The sequence below is a fragment of the Bos indicus x Bos taurus genome, chromosome 1 (assembly GCF_003369695.1).
Source record: "Bos indicus x Bos taurus breed Angus x Brahman F1 hybrid chromosome 1, Bos_hybrid_MaternalHap_v2.0, whole genome shotgun sequence".
NCBI classification, from domain to species: domain Eukaryota; kingdom Metazoa; phylum Chordata; class Mammalia; order Artiodactyla; family Bovidae; genus Bos; species Bos indicus x Bos taurus.
In genome coordinates, this window is record NC_040076.1 from 92,137,485 (window position 1) to 92,149,942 (window position 12,458).

General features: G+C 34.9%; 1 protein-coding gene across 2 annotated transcripts in view; it reads right to left on the minus strand.

Moving 5' to 3' along the window:
- The window catches only part of NAALADL2 (N-acetylated alpha-linked acidic dipeptidase like 2), a 1,546,902-nt gene that overhangs the window by 1,222,867 nt on the left and 311,577 nt on the right, over window positions 1-12,458 (minus strand). For both annotated transcript variants that reach the window (XM_027540660.1, XM_027540668.1), the window contains one exon: window positions 1,456-1,564. The gene's annotated coding sequence lies outside the window, so the exon portion shown is untranslated. The remainder of the gene's footprint in view (window positions 1-1,455; window positions 1,565-12,458) is intronic.

Sequence of the window (12,458 nt, forward strand, 5' to 3'; positions counted from 1 at the left end):
GTTCACATGATTTTTTCAGTGAAAATACTCGTAAAGAGAGAGGCTACTAAACTGGTAATTTACAAAGTATGTTTTATGCTTGTATTATAGTCCTGGAGTCAAAGTTCTCATTCCAGGACAATAAAGAAGAAAAAAAAAAGACCCTCACAATAAAACATTAAACTGATGAATTATTATGGTCAAAAATCACCTTTCCCGTCAATACTAATGTATAATTCAAAGGGAAATTCAAACCAAAACTATTCAATCTTATTTCACTTATTTATTTTTAATTACTTAAAAAGGAATAGATACAGAGCTCAATAAAGACTAGGCAATATTGTGTTTTGCATAGAAACAAAATTTTACAAACATAGATTGAGTTGGAAACGACCTTAGAATTTATTCAATCCAGTAGTGAAGTTCAGTCCACTTTCTGCTTCACCCTTCCTCAGCCCAGATGATTTACTTGTTTGTCCAGCTTTAAAATACTTGAACCTCAACAGCTTTAGAAGAGACACAGCCTCTCTCTCCCTATAGACTCATCCTTCCCTATTGTCTCACACCCAGCCACTCCATACAATTCATATTAATATATTACATGTCTCATCTTCAAGGCTCAAGAATTTGCCACCTTTCCTTGTTTAATCTAACTCCTTCATTTCAGAACCTAGAGAACAGTCAGAAGGTTGAAATGGTTCATGCCAATTCCTTACCTATTTTGAAGGTCATGCTGGATCACCTCAGATTTCCTAGCTGTTGGTTCCGTGCTGTTTTCTGAACCTTTGCAACATCCATATCATTTAAAGTTTTCTACATAGTAAGCCTGAACCAGCAGTGGAACATTGATTGCAGCTATTGTTTTACAGAAAAAAAGTATTTCAGTCATACACTAGCATCATCTGCTCAAAATAGGAGTTCTCCAGGAAGAACTATAAACATTCTTTAAAGTGTATCTTTATATTCTAATGCCTAAATGGAAGTCCATAGTCTACATGTGGCCATATATAAACTGATGTCCCACAAGTTCATCAGACCTGTACAAACTTGGAATAAACAAGAAAAGCAAAAAACGTGCCATATCATGACACAAACTGCACTGTTGTCATGATTTTAAAATAAAATAATGAATCAACCTAAGTTACAAAAGAGAATAATTTGACTCCTTACAATAAAATTACAATTGAATAAAAATCAATTGATACCTCAAAGGCAAGGAAATTGTACCAGTTTTGATTGCCACACAGAAATTAAAGTATTTAGATAGTGCTTCCCCCAAAATGGGCTCATTTCCATGAAATAAAAGATGAATAGAAACTGGAATACATAAGATTTTGTCACAGAATAATGCTCACATTCTTCTCTTTTTTTCAAAATTAGCAGCTATTGGCACATTATAGACATATGCCAAGTCATCTTATTAAAAGTTGATTCAACAGTAAAAGTCATATTCTAATTAAAACAATTAGCTCTTACTTCAGTCGAATGATCCTAGTGCAACCAGAGGGTCTTTGTAGGTCACAGGACTCTGACAAGCTGAACAGAGGACTCTTCATCCAGGTGCTTAACAGTCAAAACTCATTTCCTGTTCATAAATTAGAAAAACAAAGATGATCAATTTAAATTGGGAGTTGTATTAGATAATCTATCAGTTGGCTTTTGAATTTTATTCTTTAGTTAATGCTTTTCAGAACTATATTATCAGTTCTTTTTAGGGTAAGTAGCCTGAAATTCTTCATACTTTTTAGACGTCAATAATGCACAAATAGTAATTTTTAATCATAGTATTTTATTCCAAGAACAAATATATACACAAACATACAAATATTTTCCTATCTTTCTCCCATTTTCAAGTGTTTATACATATACCTTAATTTAGCTAGCCTAAATGGGACACTTACCTTGCGCCATGCACTACCAAACACAATAAAAGATAAAACAGAAGACACATTACTGGACGTGGTGACTCATGTCTATTGAAAGAAGGGATTAATCAAAGGAAGAAATACACAGTAGAAAGAACACATCTAGGACTGAAAACCTGCTTCTTCTGTTGAACACCTCTGTGACATGGTAATTGATGTTATTGTTTAAATATTAATTTAAATTTGGGATAAAAACAGTTGAAGAATGATTGTGAGAATTGGAGACATTGTATATAGTAACACGCTAAGCACATTTCCTCACATGGTGCTCAATAATTAATTGATATTTTGTAGTATTTTAGGATATTGGCACTCTGTCCCTATTATTTTGTATCTTCAAATGCTATTCTGCATTTTATATTTATAGACTTTGATATTAAGTAATAATTCCATAATTACAGAACCACTTATTTTTTTTTACTCTCCCTCTTTAATTTTATATTTTCATCTTAGCTTTGAGATATCTGAAAGCTACTCTATGTTTTCATCACCCTTTTAAAATTATTCCCCCAAAATAAGCTATCATTTTCTTCAACCAAGATCAGCTTGCAGCATTGCATAAACTTCTGACTAGGGAAAAAAGATCTTGCCCTATCATTGGGTTAGTTCATTTTCTTTTTGCTCTCCTAATTATTTCTCCCTCATTTGAAAATTTCACATCTGCCTTAAGCTTTTTGTAATAGGAAATAATGGGTCATAAAGTACCTAACTCCCAAAATATAGAATAAAATAATATTTCTGCATTTTTATCTTAAATTTCTTCTGCTTTCAGTGAAAAATTACTTAAGGTAGATCCCATAGATTCATCCAATTTGGAAGCCTCTTCCAACTTTCTTTTCTCATAAATTTCAAAGCTTCTTGATAAGAAAAACAAAACTTTTTTTTTAATACAAAAATGATAAGATTTCTAAATTCACCTATTATCAAATAAAGTTCTTGGCTCAATTTTAGTGACATACATCATCTATATAGACATATACACACACTCATGCATATAGGTCAGGACATTTTAGAATATCTCATTTGTGGTGAATAAAAGGGTTGTCCAATGGGGAGGACTGAAGGCCACTGCTGAATTCTCAACTTTTATTTAAAAGGACCTCAAGATTCCATTTATGGGCATGATTGTGCAAGAAATAATCATTGTCTTAGTACCAACGTAAGCTTCTACTATCCCTCAAACATTGAAAATGAAGGAGTCATAATAAAAATGGTATAGGCATGCTTACAAAAAGACTTAAGTCAAGCTACAAATCACAGGAATTCCAAGTCTCACAGGACTTTTCCTTCTAACCCTCTCAGAATCTAACTAGATAAGATGGCAAACTACCATCTGCATCCCCGCATTTGATTAAAAATTAAACTGTATAGGATGGGCTAGATAGCTGAAAAGTCATGTCATTTTGTCTAAAATAATGCCTTCAATCAATCCCCCTTGCTTTTCCTAACCCCAAATTCAATATTATGTTTACTAAATGAAATGAACTCTCGTTTCATCTATTGAAATGCATTATTCAAGATGTGATTTTCTCACATTCTTAGAGAAACTTGCCTGAATTAGTTCCTTGTGGATGTTTCAAATATTACCATAAGTCAGAATACTGGAACAAGAAGGAAGCCTGGAGATTCTCACTCAAATACTCACACAAACACTGACCGTCGGCTCCCACCAGACAGTTTATTTGATAATAGACTCCATCCAGACCCTATGTCCAATATTTTGTGAATAAAATCTCAGAAATAAAAATCCCCACTTATTAACAGAGAATTTTTCCTCTCTACAGAGTCTTTCAGATGAAATACATTGTATCAGAAAGACAAAATGGTACAACTCTTTGGAAATTGTCTTTAGTTTTTATGGCTTGATGAAAACATATTAATACTCTAATTTTGGGTTTTCTTAATCACAGTATATTAAAACAAACAAAAGAGCAACATAATATATAATCTTTTCCAATTTAGAAAACTTTCTCTGGTATTAATATATCATTAACAACCATCCTTTTTCAGGTTGTCATTTTACTAGGAGATTATGAAGGATGACTTTTCATAAAATAGTTTTCTTCTTGATTCTACTGATCAAGAACTAACAAAAATCCTCTGTTGTCAATCACCTAAATTTTATTTTCAGTTTAACATCAATTTAAAATTCACCATGAAACAAGCATATAATCTTCAAGTATTATACGTGAATTTTGGATTTTTTAATGTCTTGATCCACATCTGAGATTCTTGACATCAAGGACTATGCCTTAGTTAGCTGTGCCCCCAGGACCTATCACTGTGGCAATATATAGAGTATGTACAAGGGTTAATTAAATGGCATCTGTGACTCAGCATTTCTAATACTTTCCACATCACAGATCTCCTCACAGCCTGCTGGAAGAACACACTGAGTATTCCTTCCATGTCTTTTCTTGTGCTGACCTTCCTTTCTAAGACATTTACTTTGCTCTCTTTTGCTTAGTTTCTATTTGTTCTCTAAGATTTACATATATCATGAAATCTATTCTAGCCTAGGCATTTAATTTCTAATTTTTTTTAAGGATGGATGCAACACTGAACTCTAATCTTTTGAAGGAGAGTAGGAAAAACAGATTTATACTTCTTAGATATCCCCCCACAGCTCCTGGCTCAAAGTTGGGCACATAGTTGCTGACTAATACAGAGGATACAGATGATTCATGAGCTGGTAAAGGTACAAGTCCCTTGTGGATGAAACAGATCAGGGAACAGCAAACTATAGGCCAGGAGCTAAATTCAGCCTGCTATCTGTTTTCATAAATAAAATTTCACTGGAACACGGCCACATCCATTCATCTATGTATAGTCTGTAGCTGCTTTCCTGCTATAATAGCAGCACTGAGTAGTTGCGACAGGGACTGTCTGGCCCTCAAGCCTAAAATATTTATTATCTGGTCCAGCATAAGTATGCCAATCCGTGTATTAGCTCAGTGGTTTTTTAGCATGGGCCCAAGATGATATCTGAGCCATTCACAGCCTTAACCATTGTAGTAAGACAACTCTCTATAATCCAGTTCTTAAATATTGGTCCCTGAACTGACTGCACTGACATTATCCAGAAACTTGTTAGAAATGCAGTCTCACAGCCCATCCCAGACAACAGGTCAGAAATTCTGAGACGGGGGCCAGCAATCTGTGATTTTGCCAACTCCTCAAGCAATTCAAATATACACTAAAATTTGAGAACTACTAAGCTAGATAAGCAGAGAAGGCAATGGCAACCCTGGACAGAGGAGCCCGGTAGGCTGCAGTCCACGGGGTCGCTAGAGTCAGACACTACTGAGTGGCTTCACTTTCACTTTTCACTTTCATGCACTGGAGAAGGAAATGGCAACCCACTCCAGTATTCTTGCCTGGAGAATCCCAGGGACGGGGGAGCCTGGTGGGCTGCAGTCTATGGGGTCGCGCAGAGTCGGACACAACTGAAGCAACATAGCAGTAGCAGCAGCAAACTAGATAAGGCTTCCCTGGTGGCTCACCTGGTAAAGAATCTTCCTGACATGCAGGAGACCCAGAGTCAATCCCTGGGTCAGGAAGATCTCCTGGAGAAGGGAATGGCAACCCACTCCAGAATCCTAGGACAGAGGAGCCTGGTGGGCTACAGTCCATGGGTAAAGGAGAATTTATTAACACCTCACCATAATGATGTGGCCTGGCTACGGCAGATCCAATTTCTTCAACTGCTACCCCTAAATACAGAGATTTTAAGTGGTGAAAAGATATCAGTTATGTTTCATCTGCCCTAAAATGCAGCACTTTGGGTTTACTCTAAAAGAACACTAAGGAACAGGATTATTTTGATGTGGGAATTGCTACAGCACTTTCAGTAAATGCTAATACAGCTACCTGCTGTATATCCAAAGGAAAGACAATATACCAAGTGCCAAAGTGTAAAATCTATTCAAAAATAGATAGAAATATCAAAGCAATATAGCAGATAAGCTCCAGTTTTTATAGGACTGCCTGTCAAGACAAACCTCTGCTCAATGATTCTCAGCAGGGATACAGGAGAAGTGGAATACAGCTCAGTTGGAAACTCTGTTAATCAAAGATTTGTTCCAACATGCATATCCCCAGTGCTAAGTCTCAAATGTGGCCAGATAGAATTTTCTATGATAGTGTGTGGGTAGCAATAAGGAATAATCACTATCAAGCCTTGTAGAAGATGGTAACTAGCTAGCATTTGCTCTGGAAAAATATATATTAATTGCATTATATAATATATACAATTTTCATGAACTAATATTTGTTTAATTTAACAGTAAAACCTCCTTCTTCATTATTTCTCTCCAAAATACAGATTAGCACTAGGAGCTATGGCTATGATATGACAGGGTTACAATCTATAAAAATAATGGCAACAGATTGATAAGAGATAAGTGTAATAAAGTTTTCTTTTTTCTGCAAAGACTCTTGTCACAATATTTTATATTTAATGCTAAAAGCTCAGCAGCTATTTCAAGAAACAATAGCAAAATTATTTAATCTATTGAAGAGTCTCTATAAAAAGGTTAAAAGAAACATGTCAATCAATAAAAATAAACTATTGACTGATAGCCTCTAGAAAGTTCAAATTGTTTCCTAGTCATAAAAAATCATTATGCTTCCACACAACAGTATAACCATTATTTCTTTTTTGATAAATGGCACCCAGATTGTATATGCCTAAAATCTATGTAAGCATTTTATTCAATGTCCATTAAAACATGCTTCTATTTTGACATCTATCTATGGAAAATAGGAAAAGCATTCCTATCCTCTATGTAATACAAAATTGGGAAATATGGGCCTGGATTTCATACCTATGAATTCAGGAAATGATTGATGATGGTTCAGATGATCTGTTAGAATTCTGATTAAAGACTTAAAGTTCACACATTTAAATCAAGGATTGATTTGGGATCCTTATATATGAGTGCATGCTCAGTGACTTCGTCCTGTCTGACTCTTTGCAACCCTATGGACCATAGCCCACCAGGCTCCTCTGTCCATGGGATTCTCTAGGCAAGAATACTGGAGTGGAATGCTATACGCTCCTCCAGGGGATCTTCCCAACCCAGGGACCAAATATGGGTCTCCTGCAAACCCTTCATTGCAGGTGATTCTTTACCACTGAGCCACTAGGGAAGCCCACTCTCACATATAACACAGTTCAATTAAAAGAGGAAGAATATATAGTTATCTCTACATAGGAACTATCAGCTTGTGTAAAGATTAAAACTAGGCTTCATTCAGAAATAATTCACAGTGGGGAGACCTAATACCTACCTAAAAGGACAGCAAGTCATAACCAGCAGCAGAGGGGGAGTGGGTGACAGAAAGCAATTAGGAATAGTACTCTAAAATTTTAAGGAGTGGAAAATTAGGCTAAATATTAGAAACCTTTCACAGCAAGTCCATTAGCCTCTAGAATCAACCTTTAGTTGAAATTTCTTCAATTGAGTTATTTAAAATTAGATAAAGACCCATTTTGCCAAAATACTATAGGGAATTATTCATAGGGAATGATTGTAAGGTGTACTAAATGAACTATTTATTTTTTCTTTTACTCTTAAGTTAGATCTTTTGCATGTCTGTCATGATTTCACACACATTAAAAAACTGTGAGGCTATGAAAATGCTCTGAAGATTATTCTTACTATTATACCATATTAATTTGTACAGTTTTTATTTTTTCAAAATAAGAGGAAGATGAGATAAAATAAATAATTAAGAAATAAAAATTACTGTTGAATATTTCACTAAAAATACTAAATTCCAGGAAAAGTTCTATTAAAAGATAGTATATTCATTTATAAAATTAGTATAGTTAAAACCATATTTAATCACTAACAATGCCCCAGTACAATACATAACACCAAAGTTGGTAATCAATAAATACTAAATGAATAAGTGAACACCTCCCCTCTGGAGATTGTTTCTTCTAGGGTTTATGTCCTGGAGATGAAGGCTTATTAAAAATCAGTCAGTTCCTTCATAAGACTGATGAAGGAGGTATGTGGTTATTTTCCCCCAAGGTAAAAGAAATCTGACTCTTCCTTCCTGATCACTTGTCAGTAATTGGATGGTTACTTAGCCTTAGGCTTCTAGGCTTTGTGCTGTATGTCAAGTTCTTGATCCAAGTCAGGTAGCCCAAAGAGTTATCAGTAAAACACTAAGCTACTTTGTCTTTCTGGATTTCATACTTATAATGCCACCATTCCTAACAGCTGTTTATCATATAAATTCAAATTTGTGGCTTCAGAGATATTGCTGCCTGCTCAATTAACTCAAAAGGATTACAAACGCAAGTTATAAGTCAGTTCAGTTCTGTCACTCAGTCATGTCCATCTCTTTGCAACCCCATGGACTGAAGCATGCCAGGATTCCCTGTCCATCACCAACCCCCAGAGCTTGCTCAAACTCATGTCCATCGAGTCAGTGATGCCATCGAACCATAAGTCAATCTCTCTGGATTTCATTTCCAGCTAAACCATGAGCAATAACTTGGGCAAGTTATTTAACTCTTAGGTTTATTTCTTCATTTGTAAAATGAGAAAATTATATAGTTATATCATCTCACAACATTATATCAAGGATTAAAAATCTGGTAATTTGTGAAAAATGCTGTCATGTGCCCATGAAAGAGACTATTTGGGTTCAAATTCTAGTCCTGATATTTATTAACTGTGTGTACTGGTGCACCTTATTTAGCCTCACTGTGTCTAATAAATGCATACCAAAAAAAAAGGTCCTGTTATTTAAGAAGATTTACTGGGATATAATTTATATAATACATCTAATGTAGATAACTCAGTGATTTTTAGTAAATTTACACAAGAATGTAATCATCATCATAGCCCAGTTTTAGAACACTTCTATTTATCTTGGATATTTTCCCTGTGCTCATTTGTAGTCAATCCCCACTCCCAATCCCAGGCAACCATTGATTGTCTTTTGTCTCTGTGGGTTGTGACACTTTAATCATACAACATGTGACCTTTGCTTTCTGATGTCTTTTACTTAACATAATAGTTTCAAGGGTTCATCATAGCATATATCAGTACTCTATTGCTTTTTATTGCCAAATAATATTCCACAGTATAGGTGCTATAATAGCCTGATATTATAGCTAGACAGATAGAGATAGAAACAGATATTAATAGATATAGACATCTCACCATCATCCTATAATAATGAAAAATCTAAAGAGCATTTCCTCTTTTCTGGCAAAGCTAGTCTCTGTGATACATTTAATTTTACGACAATTTTACAGTGTTAAATAGGAGTTTTGAGGATTTCATCTGTTTCCCTGTCAGTTAAGACTATGACTAGACTAGCAAAAATAAACTAAATACATTTCTAGACAGTCAATATGTTTCTATGATATATATTCTTTTTCATCCCTTCCTTTCATCTATCACTGCCATTTCAAATTTGTGACTCACCATTCCCTTTAAAGCCCTGTGACAAGTCATTATTCTTATTCTTTGTTGTTTCCTATGGCTCCTTAAGACCAATAAAAACATAAATAATAATGGAAGCAAGTAGTCTGGGAAGAAGGAGATAGCAGGGATTCAAGGACCTGAAAAACAGAGTATGGATGATCACCTGCTCTTGAGTATATATAGAGAAAAGGGCCAAAGAGAGAAGAGCCAACTTTTAAAAAGTTATAAAAGGGAGATCCATGAGGGAGGCAGGTAAAAAATATATATATATATAGTGTAAATAACATGAGAAGAAAATAGGGTCCCAAGGGGAAAGGAATGAAAAGTTTCAACAATATGCAAAGGTTTAGGCAACGTAGACATCAAGTAACTTGGAGCATCCCCAACCATCTCCAAGGGAGGAGGATGTTTAAGACCATTTGAGCCAGGTAACATAAATTAATGAAGTATCTGGACATAAAACAAATAGTTACAAGGACTGTTGCCATGTCAGATGATAAGTCCAGGCATATCAGGTCTTCTTCAAAAATGACCAAAATAAATGTGGGGACTGTCTCAATTTTTAAATGTTTTTTACAAACATATTTTTAAAAATGCATTGTATAGTAAATAATCATACAACATGATCAAGTAGAATTTATTTCAGATATACAAGGCTGGTTCAACATTTAAAAACCAGTTATACACTCCATCACATCAACAGTCTAGGAAGTAAAATTACATGATCACATCAAAAGATGAGAAAAATTATTGGATAAAATTCAAAATTCATTCATGATAAACCTCTCAACAAATTAAAAGTACATGAAAGTGAAAGTGAAATTCACTCAGTTGAGTCCAACTCTTTGTGGACTATGGACTATACAGTCCATAGAATTCTCCAGGCCAGAATACTGGAATGGGTAGCCTTTCCCTTTTCCAGGGGATCTTCCCAACCCAGGGATTGAACCCAGGTCTCCCACATTGCAGGTGGATTCTTAAGAACCTATTCAATTTGACAAAGAATATCTAAAAAATCCTACAACTAACATCATATTTAATGATAAGAAACTAGATGCTGTCCAGCTATGATCAAGAACAAAACAAGGATGTCCCCTCTCATTATCCTTTTCAACATCACACTGGAGGTACTAGATAATGCAATGAGAAAGGGAAGGAAAATAACGGGTAAAACAAGTATGCAGAGTGGGAAGAAATAAGTAAAACTGTTCACAGATTATATGACTGGCTATGGATAAAATCTGAAAAAAGTCAACCAAAACTCCTGGAACTAATAAGCAATTATATAAAAGTTCATGTACAAGGTGAATATAGAAAAGTCAATTGCTTTCCTAAATATATGAATACCAGTGATAAACATGAGAAATTTGGAATTAACACAATACTATTTATATTATATACCCCAAATTAAAGACATGGATATGTACAAGATCTATACTGTGACAACTATAATACCCTGATGAACAAAATAAAAAATTAAATAGAGAGATATTCCATGTTTATCAATAGGAGATTTAATATTATCAAAATATCAGTTCTTCTCAACTTGATCTATAGACTTTGTGTAATCCTAATCAAAATTCCAGCAAATTTTGGTATGGATATTGACAAACTTATTCTAAAGTTTATATTGAAAGATAAAAGATAGAGAAAAGTCAACATAATATTAAGGAAGAACAAAGTCTGAGGACAGGTGCTATCTGAATTCAAGACTTATAATAAAACTATAGTAAATTCAGTTCAGTTCAGTTCATTCGCTCAGTTGTGTCCAAACTTTGCAACCCCATGAACCTCAGCACACCAGGCCTCCCTGTCCAACACCAACTCCCAGAGTCCACACAAACCCATGTCCATTTGGACGGTGATGCCATCCAACCATCTCATCTTCTGTCGTCCCCTTCTCCTCCTGCCCTGAATCTTTCCCAGCATCAGGGTCTTTTCAAATGAGTCAGCTCTTTGCATCTGGTGGCCAAAGTATTGGAGTTTCAGCTTCAACATCAGTCCTTCCAATGAACACCCAGGACCGATCTCCTTTAGGATGGACTGGTTGGATTTCCTGCAGTCCAAGGGACTCTCAAGAATCTTCTCCAACACCACAATTCAAAAGCATCAATTCTAGACTGTGTTTGGTGAAAGAATAGACGAACAGATCAATGGAACAAAATAAAGAGCCCAGAAATAGATTCACACAAGTATAGTCAACTGATCTCTGATGAAGGAGCACAGGCAATCAATTAAGAAATGATAGCCTTTTTGCAAATGGTATTGGGACAATTAGGTATTGGGACAATCTCCATCCCCAAAAATGGAGATACAGAAATTAGAATCTTCAAAAAACTCAAGTCATAGACCTGAATGTAAAATGCAAAACTATGAAACTCCTAGAACATAGAAGAAAATCTAGATAACCTAGGTTTGGCAGTGACTTTTTAGATACAACACTAACAGCATGACCCATTAGAAAAGATATAATAAGTTGGACTTCATTAAATTAAAAATCTTCTACCCTGTGAATGTCACTGTCAAGAGGCTGGAAAGACAGCCACAGAAGACCTTTTAATCAAAATGTACAAAAAAATCCTTAAAATTCAATAATAAGAAAATGAATGGCCCAATGAAACAATGGGTAAAAGATCTGAGCAGTCAGTTTCCATAGAAGATATACATACAGGTGAAAATAAGCATAGGAAAAGATGTACAATATCATGCATCATTAGGGAATTGCAAATTAAAACAATGAGATACCACCACGTGTCTATTAGAATGGCTAAATCCAAACACCAACAATACTAATGAAGATATGGAGCAATGGGACCTTTCATTAATTTCTAGGTGGAATGCAAAATGGTACAGCCACTTTGGAAGAATTTTGGCAGTTTCTTACAAAACTAAACACACACTTACCATATGACCCAACAATTGTGCTCTTTGGTATTTACTCAAATTAGTCAAAAACATGTCCACACAAAGACATGCACACAGATATTCATAGCAGTTTCATTCATAACTGTCAAAACTTGGAAGCAATTAAGATGTCCTTCAATAGATAAATAGATGAATAAATAATGGTATATTCAGTCAATGGAATTTCATTCAGCCCTGA